The sequence below is a fragment of the Schistocerca americana genome, chromosome X (genome assembly GCF_021461395.2).
Source record: "Schistocerca americana isolate TAMUIC-IGC-003095 chromosome X, iqSchAmer2.1, whole genome shotgun sequence".
Taxonomy (NCBI): domain Eukaryota; kingdom Metazoa; phylum Arthropoda; class Insecta; order Orthoptera; family Acrididae; genus Schistocerca; species Schistocerca americana.
In genome coordinates, this window is record NC_060130.1 from 773,317,283 (window position 1) to 773,330,913 (window position 13,631).

The 13,631-nt window shown below is 41.1% G+C and overlaps 1 protein-coding gene across 1 annotated transcript in view; it reads left to right on the forward strand.

Annotated features, from left to right (window-relative positions):
- Positions 1 to 13,631, forward strand: part of LOC124556307 — a 602,370-nt gene that overhangs the window by 356,102 nt on the left and 232,637 nt on the right. The gene's annotated exons all lie outside the window — the stretch shown is intronic.

A 13,631-nucleotide genomic window follows, 5' to 3' on the forward strand; every position in this document is an offset into this window, starting at 1 on the left:
TTGCACACCTTTAGTGTAGGGCTTCATTTTAATTAAGAGATATTCACATTGTATCGACGATATAATTTGTTCTTCGTTAACAATCTCTTCTTTTATTTAATGTTTAGTTACATGAAAGGAGATTATATATTTACTATCCACTCTTTGTTAAAATTCTTCTTTGACCCAAAATGTTTTCCGTCGTAAAAGTACTGTTTGCAGTTTTAATATCTGATTTACGTAACGATTCCTTAGTTTCTCCTTTGTTCTTCAACCGACCCGCTGTCGTCGTGTACAAACTCCCAACGTTAATATGTCTTTACCCTCTTCAAACGACATAAACATCCCAGGATAATTATTTCGTAATACTTGCTTTCACTTATTTTCCGTTGCTGATGTGAAAGAGATGCTGCAGTTTACTCACCACTTGTTGAATCGAATGTTAATCACTTCCTGTCGGCAGTGATGCCGCCTGTGTTCCACGTAATCACTCAATTCACAGCTTAGAGCTGACGTTGCCGATAATTTGCTCTCTGCTGTCTGCTGCCTCTTGAGTATTATTGGCGTTACCGAGTATCGTTCAGCCGCCGGCTACAGCTTAGCATCCGTGTCATCTGCTGCGCCAACATCGAGAGTCGCGTCGTACTCACTTGTACTTTCCCTCTCATTGTGATATCACAGGAGGGCAACGCGACGGGGACGCAAGGTCACCTTCGCCGTATATGTCACCATAAATTCTGTGTCGCAAGTAGTATTCACAAGGAATTGGTTGCTCCGTCTCAGGTCGGGTTAGCCTCAATATACCACTAGCGTTGCCCCTTCGTACTCCACAATACGCACAAGCAGTTTCTGTATATGCGAGTGAATACTTCTGTACAGCAGAGCGAACTGCACCACTCTCTCCTAGATACATTACAACTTTCAGGCTGTAAGAATTATACCCTCGTCTTCCAGCGCTTTGCGACTTGGTTGGAACATCGCAGAATAAAGTCGAGTGTGATCCCAAGTAACAGCGTTAGTCAACCTTTCCAATATTTTGATCAATTCTTTACACCATATTATAGGATGTACAATCTGACCTGCTGTCTGGAAGTGTGAAACTCACAAGGGGATGGAGGAAGGGGTGAGTTTCGCAAAGAACTTTCGTGAAAGGAAATCAGTGATTTCTGGAACAAGAGTAAATGGACACTATGCTTTTGACTTCAGAGCAGCAACAAGAACACACTGTCAGTTGGTAAAATCCTATATTTTTTCTGTGTGAAATGTGATTTTCCGTATTTGGGTAGAAGGCTGATGAAATGTAATTACTTATTTTTTAACAAACATTGAATTTCTTAATTAAATGCGACATAATCGCAGTGAAGGACACAACGAACCAATGTTTAAATATGCAGAATTTAAAACTGTCTCTGATAGCAAAGTTCTGTCTTTTATTTTATGATAGGTTTCGATCTACACTAAGTGATCAAAAGCATCTGGACACCTATTTGTAGACAATAATATGGGGTGAGTCCACATTTCACCTTTACCACGGCGTGAACTCTGCTGGGGACACTTTCAGTCGGGTGTCTGAACATCAGTGGAGGAATGGCAACCCCTTCTTCCTCAAGAGCCGAAACCAGAGACGATATTGGTGTTGGGCCGGCCAGCGGTTCTAGGCGCTTCAGTCCGGAACCGCGCGACTGCTACGGTCGCAGGTTCGAATCCTGCCCTGGGCATGGATGTGTGTGTTGTCCTTAGGTTAGTTAAGTTTAAGTAGTTCTAAGTTCTAGGGGACTGATGACTTCAGATGTTAAGTCCCATAGTGCTCAGAGCCATTTGAACTATTTTTTTTATTGGTGTTGGAGTCAGGGGTGAGGAGAGAAATCGATGCTCTAACTCACCCAAAAGATATTGCGTTGGGTTCAGGTCAGGACCTTGGGCAGTCTCGTCCATTTCAGGAATGTTACTGTCCACAAATCATTGCCTCATAGATGCCACTTTTTGCGATACTGCATTGTCATGATGATACAACCAACCATTGCCTTCGAAATATTCCTCTACTGTAATAGTACACAGTGCTGAAAAATGTTTTCGTAGCCTTTAGCCTTTAGCGTCTTCTTAAGCACGATAAGGGACCCACGCCCCAACCGCGAGAAACTCACCCGTACCCTAACACCACTTCATCCGTACTTTACTGTTGGCATTACACATGATAACAGGAAACATTCCCCAGGCATTCACCAAATCCAAACCCTTTCATCGCATTGCCACAAGGTGTAGCGTGAGTCATCACTCCTTTCCAGTCATCGACTCTGCAGTGGCGACGGTCTTTACACCGTCTGAATCATCGCACAACAGTAGCTACAGAAATGTGGGACTTGTGAGGAGCTGCTTGACCATCCTACACCATTTTTTTAACTCAGTACGTACAGCAGGGCTTTGGAACTCACGAGTGATTCCTTCAGCTCAGTTCGTGCGATTTTTTGCAACCGCGCTCCGCAGTGCGCATCGTCTCTGCTCTTCAGTATATGAGGTCTGCATGGTCTTGTTATAGCTGTAGTTGTTCCTCCGCCTTTCCACTTCACAGTCACATTATCAACAGTCGAGCTGGGCAGCTTTAAAAGGGTTGAAATGTCCCTGACACACCCATTGCGCTGTTGCATCTCTACTGGAACACAACATTCCCTGTCTCCTTTTACTCTGGCGTGTCCGCCTCTGGTGGCATCTAGTGGTCAATTCCGCATTGCATAGGGATGTCCGGATACATTTGATAAGATAGTGTATATTATGACCATCATGTATGTCTGTCTTACTAAACCACTCTAATAGGTATTCATTAAAAGTTTTTAATGCTTAATTTCCTAATTTAGCAAGACAGGCATACCTAATGATCATCCTATACAATGAAACCAGTTATTAAATAAAAATAAAGATTTTTTTTGCCGTGTGGGATTAGCCGAGCGGTCTTAGGCGCTGCAGTCATGGACTATGCGCCTGGTCCCGGCGGAGGTTCGAGTCCTCCCGCGGGCATGGGTGTGTGTGTTTGTTCTTAGGATAATTTAGATTAAGTAGTGTGTAAGCTTAGGGACTGATCACCTTAGCAGTTATGTCCCATAAGATTTCACACACATTTGAACATTTTTAAAGATTTTTCGATCAAGAACTGTTTTAAATACTATAGAAGTTCTCAGTTCACACAATGTGGTAGTAGCGAACGAACTCGCAAAAAATACACTACAAAATATAAAACTGACAGGGAAAATGTTGATAGTTGGAAATTTCTGGCAGATTAAAACTGTGTGTCGGACCGAGGCTCGAACTCGGAACCTTTGCCTTTCGCGGACAAGTGCTCTACCAACTGAGCTACCCCTCCTCACAGCTTTAATTCCGCAGTAACTCGTCCCCTACGTTCCAAACTTCACAGAAGCTCTCCTGTGACCGGTCATGAGTCGTGGTTGGGTAGCTCAGTTGGTAGAGCAGTTGAACGCGAAAGGCAAAGGTATCGAGTTCGAGTCTCGGTCCAGCTCACAGTTTAAATCTGCCAGGAAGTTTCATATCAGCGCACACTCCGCTGCAGAGTGAAAATTTCATTCTATGTTGATAGTTATTTACGGAGCTAATGTGACGTTTTGATTGAAATCTTTATGTCGAAGGGACGTCAAAGTTCTTATCTCTTTAAAATATACAGTTAATGCCTTACTGCTCTTCTTATTCCCTTATCCGATACTGACGAAGCCTGTTACTCAAACATTTTGTTTCCCATTCTTTTATTATGTATTCTGACACTACGGGCATCTGTCATGTCTCTGACGCCGACCGCGGTGGTCTAGCGGTTCTAGGCGCTCAGTCCGGAGCCGCGCGGCTGCTACGGTCGCAGGTTCGAATCCTGCCTCGGGCGTGGATGTGTGTGATGTCCTTAGGTTAGTTAGGTTTAAGTAGTTCTAAGTTCTAGGGGACTGATGACCACAGATGTTAAGTCCCATAGTGCTCCGAGCCATTTGAACCCATGTCTCTGACGAGTAAGCAGTTACTGTTGTCACGCCAAGTAATTTTTGTTTTGCTCTGGAGAGTGGCAGTAGTCTTCATCTGTCTTCTAGGTGACCGCTCACATTAGTGAAAAAACAGTTTTAAGTGTTACTGTGGTTTATTTGAGGTGATTCTCTGTACATTTCTATACAACTCGAGAGAAAGAGAAAATATTTCAAAGTTGAATGAAGTCAAAAATACAGAACTAGTTAGGTAGTCTCGGGTCAACATGTACCATCGCAGACTCTCAACCAGTTGCTGCAGAGTGGACAAAAGAAACTAAAGGCGTCTACATTTTGTTTGTGCTGCCCAATAAATTCGTAAACTAATGTGAGCCTCGTTATGCACGGTGGCTTCTTAATTATGTAACTTAAATTATTCATAATGTGTAAAAAAGGACGATTTCCACCAGAAGATAAATATCTGAGATGTAATGAGTGGTCAGGGCTACTCCACAGCCTGTAATTTAGATTTGGTTGAACTGATTGACGAAGTGGTCCGTGCACTTTTTAACCGGTTTGTAGAATGCTGTTGTATAGCACCTCACCTTACTTATTATAACTGCATTTCATAGCTCTAGATTTATTTTGATTTGTTCGTCTCAGTTCCGCTCTTGTGTTCAGTCGATGACGACTGCATCTATATTCTGTAAAGTGTCTGGCACACGGCACTTTTTATTGCGCAATATACTCGTATTAAGGTTTATTGTCCATTCTAGTCACTGGTGGGACATGAGAAGAACGACTACTTGTTCACCAGTGTACGAACTTTTGTAAGTCTGTTTCTATCAAAATAATTTTTAATTTGCTGACACAGTCACATTTACAATTTTACATTACCGATTTTAAATGTATCAAACAGCATTCATTGCCACTAAAACCACGGATTTTCCTCAGGTTGAAAATGACCGTTAAATATGTTTCAAACCGATAATGTAAAAATATTAATTTATTTCAGTCGAGTAATAAAAATTGTTTTAACAAATATAGCAATAAGGAGTAAAATTAAAGTCCAAAGCTCAATTTATTTTCTTCCTGCTTACGCTTTGGTTTATAATAAACATCTTTAGATCAAAATTAATTTACCCAGACCACATGAGATGTCTGTGCTCGGTAACAGGGCATATCTCTCATCAAATTCTTTTGCCTTATGGCGGTTATTATAACTGAAACCGCTCACCGCCAGTAATAATAAAATAAATTACGATTTGGATTGTACTTCATATTCTTATATAAAGGTAAATCGCTGAAATTCCAACAAGTTGCCAAATAGAGCTATCAAGGGCGTTTTCGCACGATGAAAATGTCGTACCTCATCGTACTTATCGTCATGATCTCTACACGAAGGACAGAAAAGTTTATTCGTAGTATCTCTCTTGTAAGTGGGTTCTCGGGATTTTCTTAAGAAGTCGCCTATGTTTCTCTTCAGGTGTCTTCCAGTTATGATTTTCAGCCCACACACTTTCTATTGAATCAGGCAAATCTGTTATTCTGTGAGCCTTGTGTCTCCATCCTGATGTAATCTGTATGACTTTTTCACATCAGAAATGGTACTGCTTGTATCTCTCTTGATGATGTCTGATCGTTGTAATCTGTTCCTGCCCACTGTTCTTTACAACATATATTTCCCGCTGGATATCTAATTGAGCCCGTAAAGCAGACTAGATTTTGGCTGTGTGCATGAAGTAGAACAGCTTTAGGATCGTTACACTGCCTTCAAGGACAATGATTGCTGAGACTTGCTTTAAGACTTGCTTGCTATTTGTTCAGAAAATCTACGTCATTTTCTTCAGAAGTTGTCGACATTAACCAACCCGACACCGAATATAAAATGCTTCACACTTTCTCCAGTTGATTTCTTCTGGGTCGATGTTGCGGTATTGTTGTTAGCTTTGGAAATAATTGTGGCAGTTTCGAATATGTATTTTTGATCCTGCTGTTGTCTTAATTCTTCGAAATGTTTTTCCGGTCTCATCGTGTTATTTATTCGCATTTGTAGTTGGTTTTAGAGACGAGGGAGACCAATTGCCGGCCGAAGTGGCCGCGCGGTTCTGGCGCTGCCGTTTGGAACCGCGAGACCGCTACGGTCGCAGGTTCGAATCCTGCCTCGGGCATGGATGTGTGTGATGTCCTTAGGTTAGTTAGGTTTAACTAGTTCTAAGTTCTAGGGGACTAATGACCTCAGCAGTTGAGACCCATAGTGCTCAGAGCCATTTGAACCATTTTTTTTTAGACCAATTATTCTGATTATCTCAGTTTCGTCATCGTTAAAATCAATTATTAATCTGATTCTTTGCAGTCATCACGATTTTTATGACGGTAAAGTACCCCGCGACATTCTTGGTTTCCCCGTTTTACTTCTTGATCAAATATTATAGATGTTATTCACTTACTGTGAACAAGGCTACGTCATCGTATGATGTTAATTATTCGACCATCAGTTTTCACGGCACTGTAATATTTTGAGAGAGTTGTTTTAATCTTAATGATTTCGGTATACATGTTGTATGATTTTAGATGCCTTTGATGCCTTTGAACTGGTCTCCGGTTATCAGCCGGATGGCGTCGTCCAGATGGTGCCATTCTCAGGTGGTCTTGAAAATTTGTTGAAAATTAGTGGTGTCAGAACACAGTCTTGTTCTATGTCCTTTGCACTAGTCTTATGATGTCGGAACAGTGATTGTCTATCGGGAATAAAGTGCTCTAATCAATTAGCAAGACGTTCTACTTCTCTTTCATTTTTCTTGCTACACCATAAATCTGTAATGCTCATCAAAATCGTAAACGTTCGTATAAACAATGACGTAAAGACAAACATCACGTTTTTAAATATTTACAATATTTCTCTTATATTTGGCAAAGATCTGAAGGGAGGAAAAAAGGTACGTTAGAGTTAAGCAGTCAATCTACGTCGGTGCCGTTTCTAACGGAGCTCTTAATTTTCAATGAACAAAGATAGAAGGAATCGGCCTTCGCCTTTTTGCAGGAACGATCCCAGCACTCGCCCAAATTTATGTAGTGAAACTACAGAAAACCTAATAATGGTGGGTGAGCAGGGATTTCATTCATCTTCCTCCCGAATACGAGTCCAGTATGTTAACCACTGCCCCATTTCGTTCGATACAAAGGACTGAGATATGTTGTCTTGTCTCTCGTTCTTTTCGCAATCCAGTTTCTGTTTATGTCAGTGATAGTTCTCAGATAATAATAATTTTCAGGAAGATTTTCTGGGTCATGGGTAAAAATGATGTAAATATTGCTGATAATAAATGTCTGTAAGAGTTCTGCTAGAATTCTGTCGATATCCGAGGCCTTGTAACCTGTTTCGCAATGCATGCTACATCTTCCTAGTCTGGGATATAAAGTTTCAGTTCCATTTACTCATATTCTTTTGGTGGTCCGCTTCGATTATCATCATCATCTTACATCTGCTCTGCATCTTCCCACCAGCTGCCTCTTCTTGCTTGATACGTGCGATACTCCTGACAACCTTCCCCGCGTATAGAAATAATGCGAGCAGAGAATTACCTTCTGGCGCGTCTCGCCTGAATATACTGATTTACAGTGAAATGCTTCTCATTTTCTTCTAGTATTTCCTGGCAATACTAGTCCCAGTGCGTTTCTCTGTATCGGATAATCGTATTATTTTGTTGAATATATTCTCGTCTCCTCTGTGCATCTTTTAACTAACTCGCTTTTTTTTTCTTTCTTTGAGAGTGTTTGTTCCTGAAATCGGTTTGGCGGAGTTGAATGGTTTCTTGTGCGAGTACGCAGTACGCCACGCGTCTCTGCCGGTAAAGGGGTATTCTGATTTCTTCTATAGGTTGTTTTCTATACCTCAACTGCATAGGCATCTCTGATAATCTCCGCATCATATGTATTAATGCCTGTTGATCCTTTAGTGTAATTCACAGATACTGATGGGATCATTATTAATTCCTATTTAAGGCAAAATGTTTTCACAGCTGTGACTGAACTCTTCTACGTATTCTTCTGGAGAATCTTATCAGTTATTTATATTCTCCATTTGATGTTGTCTGGGTATTGTGCCCTTCCTGTGATTCCTAAACGCATGTATAAATTAGCCTCAGTTTCTGATACTGACAAAATTTTGACTACCTTCCTCTAGTAAAGTCAGTCCTCCAGCAGTTTCAGGTTTGACCGGGTGGTCCACTTCCGAACAGAAGTTGCCAGTAATGCAAACAAAGCCTTTTCGCTGTGTTTATTGCGCTCTGAAGTTCGTTAACGGACCTTTCTAAATTTTCTTCAGAGGTGTCTACCCATGAGCATGCATTTGCAGTCCTGAGAGTTGTGCGACCGTCTTAAAATACAATTTGGAAAGCTATTTTGCAAAAAAATGGCTCTGAGCACTATGGGACATAACATTTGAGGTCATCAGTCCCCTAGAACTCAGAACTACTTAAACCTAACTAACCTAAGGACATCACACGCATCCATGCCCGAGGCAGGATTCGAGCCTGTCGCGCGATTCCAGACTGAAGCGCCTAGAACCGCTCGGCCACCACGGCTGGCTGCTGTTTTGCAGCACATTTGTTTACCTATGAACAGGTGTTGCTTCCCACAGATCTGCTAAAGGCTCACTTCCTCCTTCGTGAATGACCTACCTCCGTAGGACAGCGACTGCTGGTATTGGACTGTACTATAAGGGTCTCACTGTCTTTTCTATTCTAAGGAGTCACCGCCCAACCAAGGCACCTGATCCGTCCGAACACTTGTTGAGGATTCGCTGAATGCACCACCTGTTCTTCTACCCTGAACGTTGTCCTGTCGACATTGTGTTGTACTTTCAAGCTTCTTATGGATTTCGCATATACATTACTTTCGAATAGAAATTAAAATTACGTACTTAATTTGACTACATACGCCACTACTGATGTCATATAATAGTTCAACAGACAAGAGACAAGAGAGTGTTAATTTAACATTGCTCTAATGGGACCGCCTTTCTTTTTTGCGCCCAACTATATTTGATACAATAGCATACATCGAGAATACAGACCATAGGATGCTTAATGCTGCAACAGACTCTCTCAGTTGTAACATCAGGCTCGCGTCAGGAACATTTAATCTCATTTGATTCTTTCAAGTAGCTCTTATGCTGACTCATCCAGACGCATGGAATATACCTTGGCTAACGTACTGCTTCCTATGCAGCCCCTTGTGAGAGTATTTTGTCGTATCATCACACTACCAGAGCGTGCCATGACAAAAACGGCCTGGCCAATACAAACTCATACATGTTGTTACAATTTCCGCCGGAAATGTTAGCAATTGAATTTGAATATTCCGGAAGTACTGTGCGGAGTCGTACTAGAACAAAAAACTTTTTATCCAGTGATTGGCTACGCCGCTGGTATTCTATTCTTCATAGACCGATTAAAACTAAATACTATTATGAGATGCATCCAGCCAAGGCAGCTGCGAAAGCTTGTAAGCTTGCGTAGTTACATGCACAGAAATCGATTCATGTGGTGAAAAAAACAATATAAATTATATTTTGGATATATAAACGTAGGCTTTCGCGGCCATTGTCACAATCAACAAAATTTTTCTCGGTTTGTGAACGCATTGTCAATATGTAAAACTGCCGACGTTTCGGTTATTATTGCAAGTGACTTTGTTCAGGGTGTTTTTGTTTACTGTGTAAGCTGAGTAAACGAAAACACTCTGAAGAAGGTCACTTGCAATAGTGACCGGAACGTCGGTAGTTTTACATATTGACAATGCGATCACAAACCCAGAAAAATTTATTGATTATATTTTGATCACTTGCCATCGCAGAGATTGATGTTAAAATGATCGAAAGGAGACTCGGAGATAAGACGGAATACACACAGTTGTCGGCGTCAGGATGATGAAGAATCATAGGGGTTAGAAATCATTGGTTCGGGAAACTCACGAAACAGAGCATTGTCGAGAACATAAACGAAAAGCAGATTTGTACTCTTTCTGTGACAGCTGCATTATGTAGTTACGGATGCAGAGGCGGAATTCATAACTGCTGAAGCTTAATTGAAGAGTCTAATTGTTTGACAGGAAGCACCACTGCATTTGCCAGCATAAGTCAAGTTAGATCCGAGTCACAACTCGCATGCACTGCTGAAATGGGGGAAGGGACCAAGACAAACGTTGGCGCGGGAAGCGTCTATGACTCCAGCACATATGGGGAGAGTGGGGACAAATTCCCTCATGCCATCCATATTTTGGTTTCACTAAAATCGAACGACGAATTCCTGGATGGTTCCATCGAGTAGGATACGACCAGTTTTCTTTCCAATTACGAGAAAGCGCTCTGCCTCTAATAACATATCGAGGAGGTAGCGCACTGGACTCGCATTCGGGAGAACGACGGTTCAAATCTCCGTCCTACCATCCAGATTTATATTTTCCGTGATTCCCCTAAATAACTCCAGGCAAATGTCAGGGTGGTTCCCTGGAAAAGGACAATGCCGAGTTCCTCCCATATCCTTCCTAATCCGAATTTGTGCTCTGCCTCTAATGACATTAAACTCTGATCTTCCTTTCTTCTTTTAAAAACGTCGTCGTTGATGGGACGACAAACGCCGATCGTCCTTCCTTTTAGCTTATAAAATGAGTCATGGTGAGTTTCGTGGTAGTCCACCCTAAAATTCTTCCGACTTTTCGCGACTTCCAACATTGCTACTTAACGGAAGATATTGGTTATAGCTGACACTAAGTATGAAAGGTGCTAAAAATATTTTTTGCCGTTGACTTTGATTTCAGATTTACGAAAACGTAAGTACTACGAAAAAGAAATGAGTTGGCGAGAAACAAAATGTGATAGGAATTTAGTGGTACTTGAATCGCAACTTAGCTTTCGAACTATAGCTTTAATTACCATCAATAGCCCGACCTCTTTTCTATTGATACTGACCTTTATTACTTCTGTGGAACGGCCTTCCTCCAACATCATAAAAAATAAAGAATTGAAATTTCTTCAGACCAAAAAAAAGTGGCTCTGTGCACTATGGGACTTAATTACTAAGGTCATCGGTCCCCTAGAAGTTAGAGCTGCTTAAACCTAACTAGCCTAGGGACATCACACACATCCACGCCCGAGGCAGGATTCGAACCTGCGACCGTAGCGGTCGCGCGGTTACAGACTGTAGCGCTTAGAACCGCTCGGCCACCTCGGTCAGCTTCTTCAGACAGTTCGTTAGTCCGTTGTATAATATTATCGGCGCTTACACTCCCAAGCAGGAGTGCGTTCACCTACTCTTCTGAAATTTAATATTATTTTATTTTTTATTACGTTTTGAATTATTCAGCAAAGATTATCCATATTTAAGGGATATTAAAATGGTAACAACATGAAAACATTCATTAAGTTGTGCTTATTATTCCTCTTAAAAGAAAGTAATTTGTCGTCTAAGTCACAGGTTGTGGTCGGCCAAACTGTAAAGGGATTGTAAAACATGTTTCTTATAAAACATCGTTTTACAGATGTAATAATCATCTTAATATTCCCCCGTTTAGCATCATTCAAACTTTTTAATGTCGTTTGGTGAGTATTGTCGCTAGAAGCACCACTATTTATTGAACTTACTTGCCAGACACCCTGCCAAGCTGTATTTCGAAAAATTTTAAACAAAAAGCCGCCCGTCTTGTCGGCGTTAGTTGACAGAAAGCAAAGATAATTGTTTTATTTGTTTCGAATCAGGAAAATGTGTACTCCGTAACCGAGCAACACTGCTGCACTAAGTTTCTGGATATGTCAGTGACGACTACAAATTGGAGCCAGTTGCGCCTGATAGGCGTTGTTCAGAAGAGAGTGATCTGAAACGAAGAGTTGCTTTATCTTGAGATTTCGTCGCAGGTGCGAGAGGTCACACCGAGTTTTAGTATCGTGCGGCTGTACGTCAGCCGCAGGTAATTCAGATAAAGCTAGCCAGACACGTGCTTAACGCGCTTAGCTGAGAAGCCTGCAAGTGCGAGCAGCGATGGGAAAGTTCGTAATGCGTGCCTGCCAACCGCCGGGCCCCAGCAGAAGAAAATTTGTCTTGCCAAAACTATAGCCTACAGTTTGCGTGTGGATGTGAGACGAAATGCCTACTGACACTTCACGTCTATTCAGAATTTTTTCAGCGTCTTTAGTTAATGGATTTCACCCGTCAGTCACTTTTATGTCAGGAGGTCGTAAAACGTTTGTGGATACATACTTAATGCATAGTTAAGAATAACGGCAGTGGTTAAACAGTGTGTGGCCACATCAGCTGGTTTATGGCCGTGAGTCTTTGTTCGCATTAATAAGTACTTTTTAATAACCTCTGTAAGTCAGAAGATAAGTGAATTCGCGAGATCTGTTAGACGAAAACTTACTCGCTATGGAGTTCGAACACCACAGCCCTAAAGATTCAGAGATAATAAGTCTTACAAACTTGCTCTTCACCTAAGCAACACCGCAGCTCTAAATATTCAGAGATAGTAAGTATTGCAAACATGCCCTTCGCCTAAGCAACCCGTATGTCGATACACATGTAACAGCGTTAACGAAGTCCAGCGTAGGTAGAACTTTGCCTGGGCGAAACAATGTGACACACTATTTTAGGGGTGACGTATGAGAAAATATACGGGTACGTATAAGCTAATGCCACTTTTCCTGTATGAGAGATAACTGAACGAAATTTTAAACATATTTTCATTATGTTGTTGACTATAAACTGACTTTTTTTTCAGTTTTGTGTTATATAATTTGATAAGCACGTTGCTGGATGTTTTCAGAACACATACCATCACATGTTGAACATTTTCTCAAATGTTACTTCACTTATCACTTTCAGAATGTGGTAGGTCATTCTTAGTAATTACATTAACAAATCTATTTACCAGCTTCTTAACATCAGTCTTAGAACACTCGAAACAATTTTTTTTAAATTGATGTGTATGATACATAGCAATTTTTATTTCACAAAAATTTTAATGACTTTGACGGTAATGCACTTTGAAAAATTTTTTATCACACGAAGATGTGCTGTAGTGTGTACAAAGTCTGTAGCCAATTTCACCTTTTTATCTGCAATGGTTCAGCAGAAAATGTTCCTTACACAGTGAAAAACGAAAGCAGCAGAAAAAAAGATTTTATTAGAATTTATACTAGAAACAAGTACGTTAATGTTGGCCACAGCCACACATTTGGTCTTTATTGTCTTCTTGTGCCGCTTTTCCTTTAGTCGATTCTTCTAGTGTGCCCTTTCGGTACTATATATCACTGATATTTCAGAACTAGCAATACGCAGGTCATCTATTTTCTTCAGTAAGTTTGCAAATAAATGACTCTGAGCACTATGGGACTCAACTGCTGAGGTCATTAGTCCCCTAGAACTTAGAACTAGTTAAACCTAACTAACCTAAGGACATCACAAACATCCATGCCCGAGGCAGGATTCGAACCTGCGACCGTAGCGGTCTTGCGGTTCCAGACTGCAGCGCCTTTAACCGCACGGCCACTTCGGCCGGCTAGTAAGTTTGCAGTGAAGCAACCTGCATCACATCCTACTCTCATAAGGGTCCTGATTCTTCTAGTATTACAACCATTGGACACCAGATAACCATCATAAGAGAAAATTTTAACAACAATCGGCAAGCAAAATGTTGTCTTTGGGC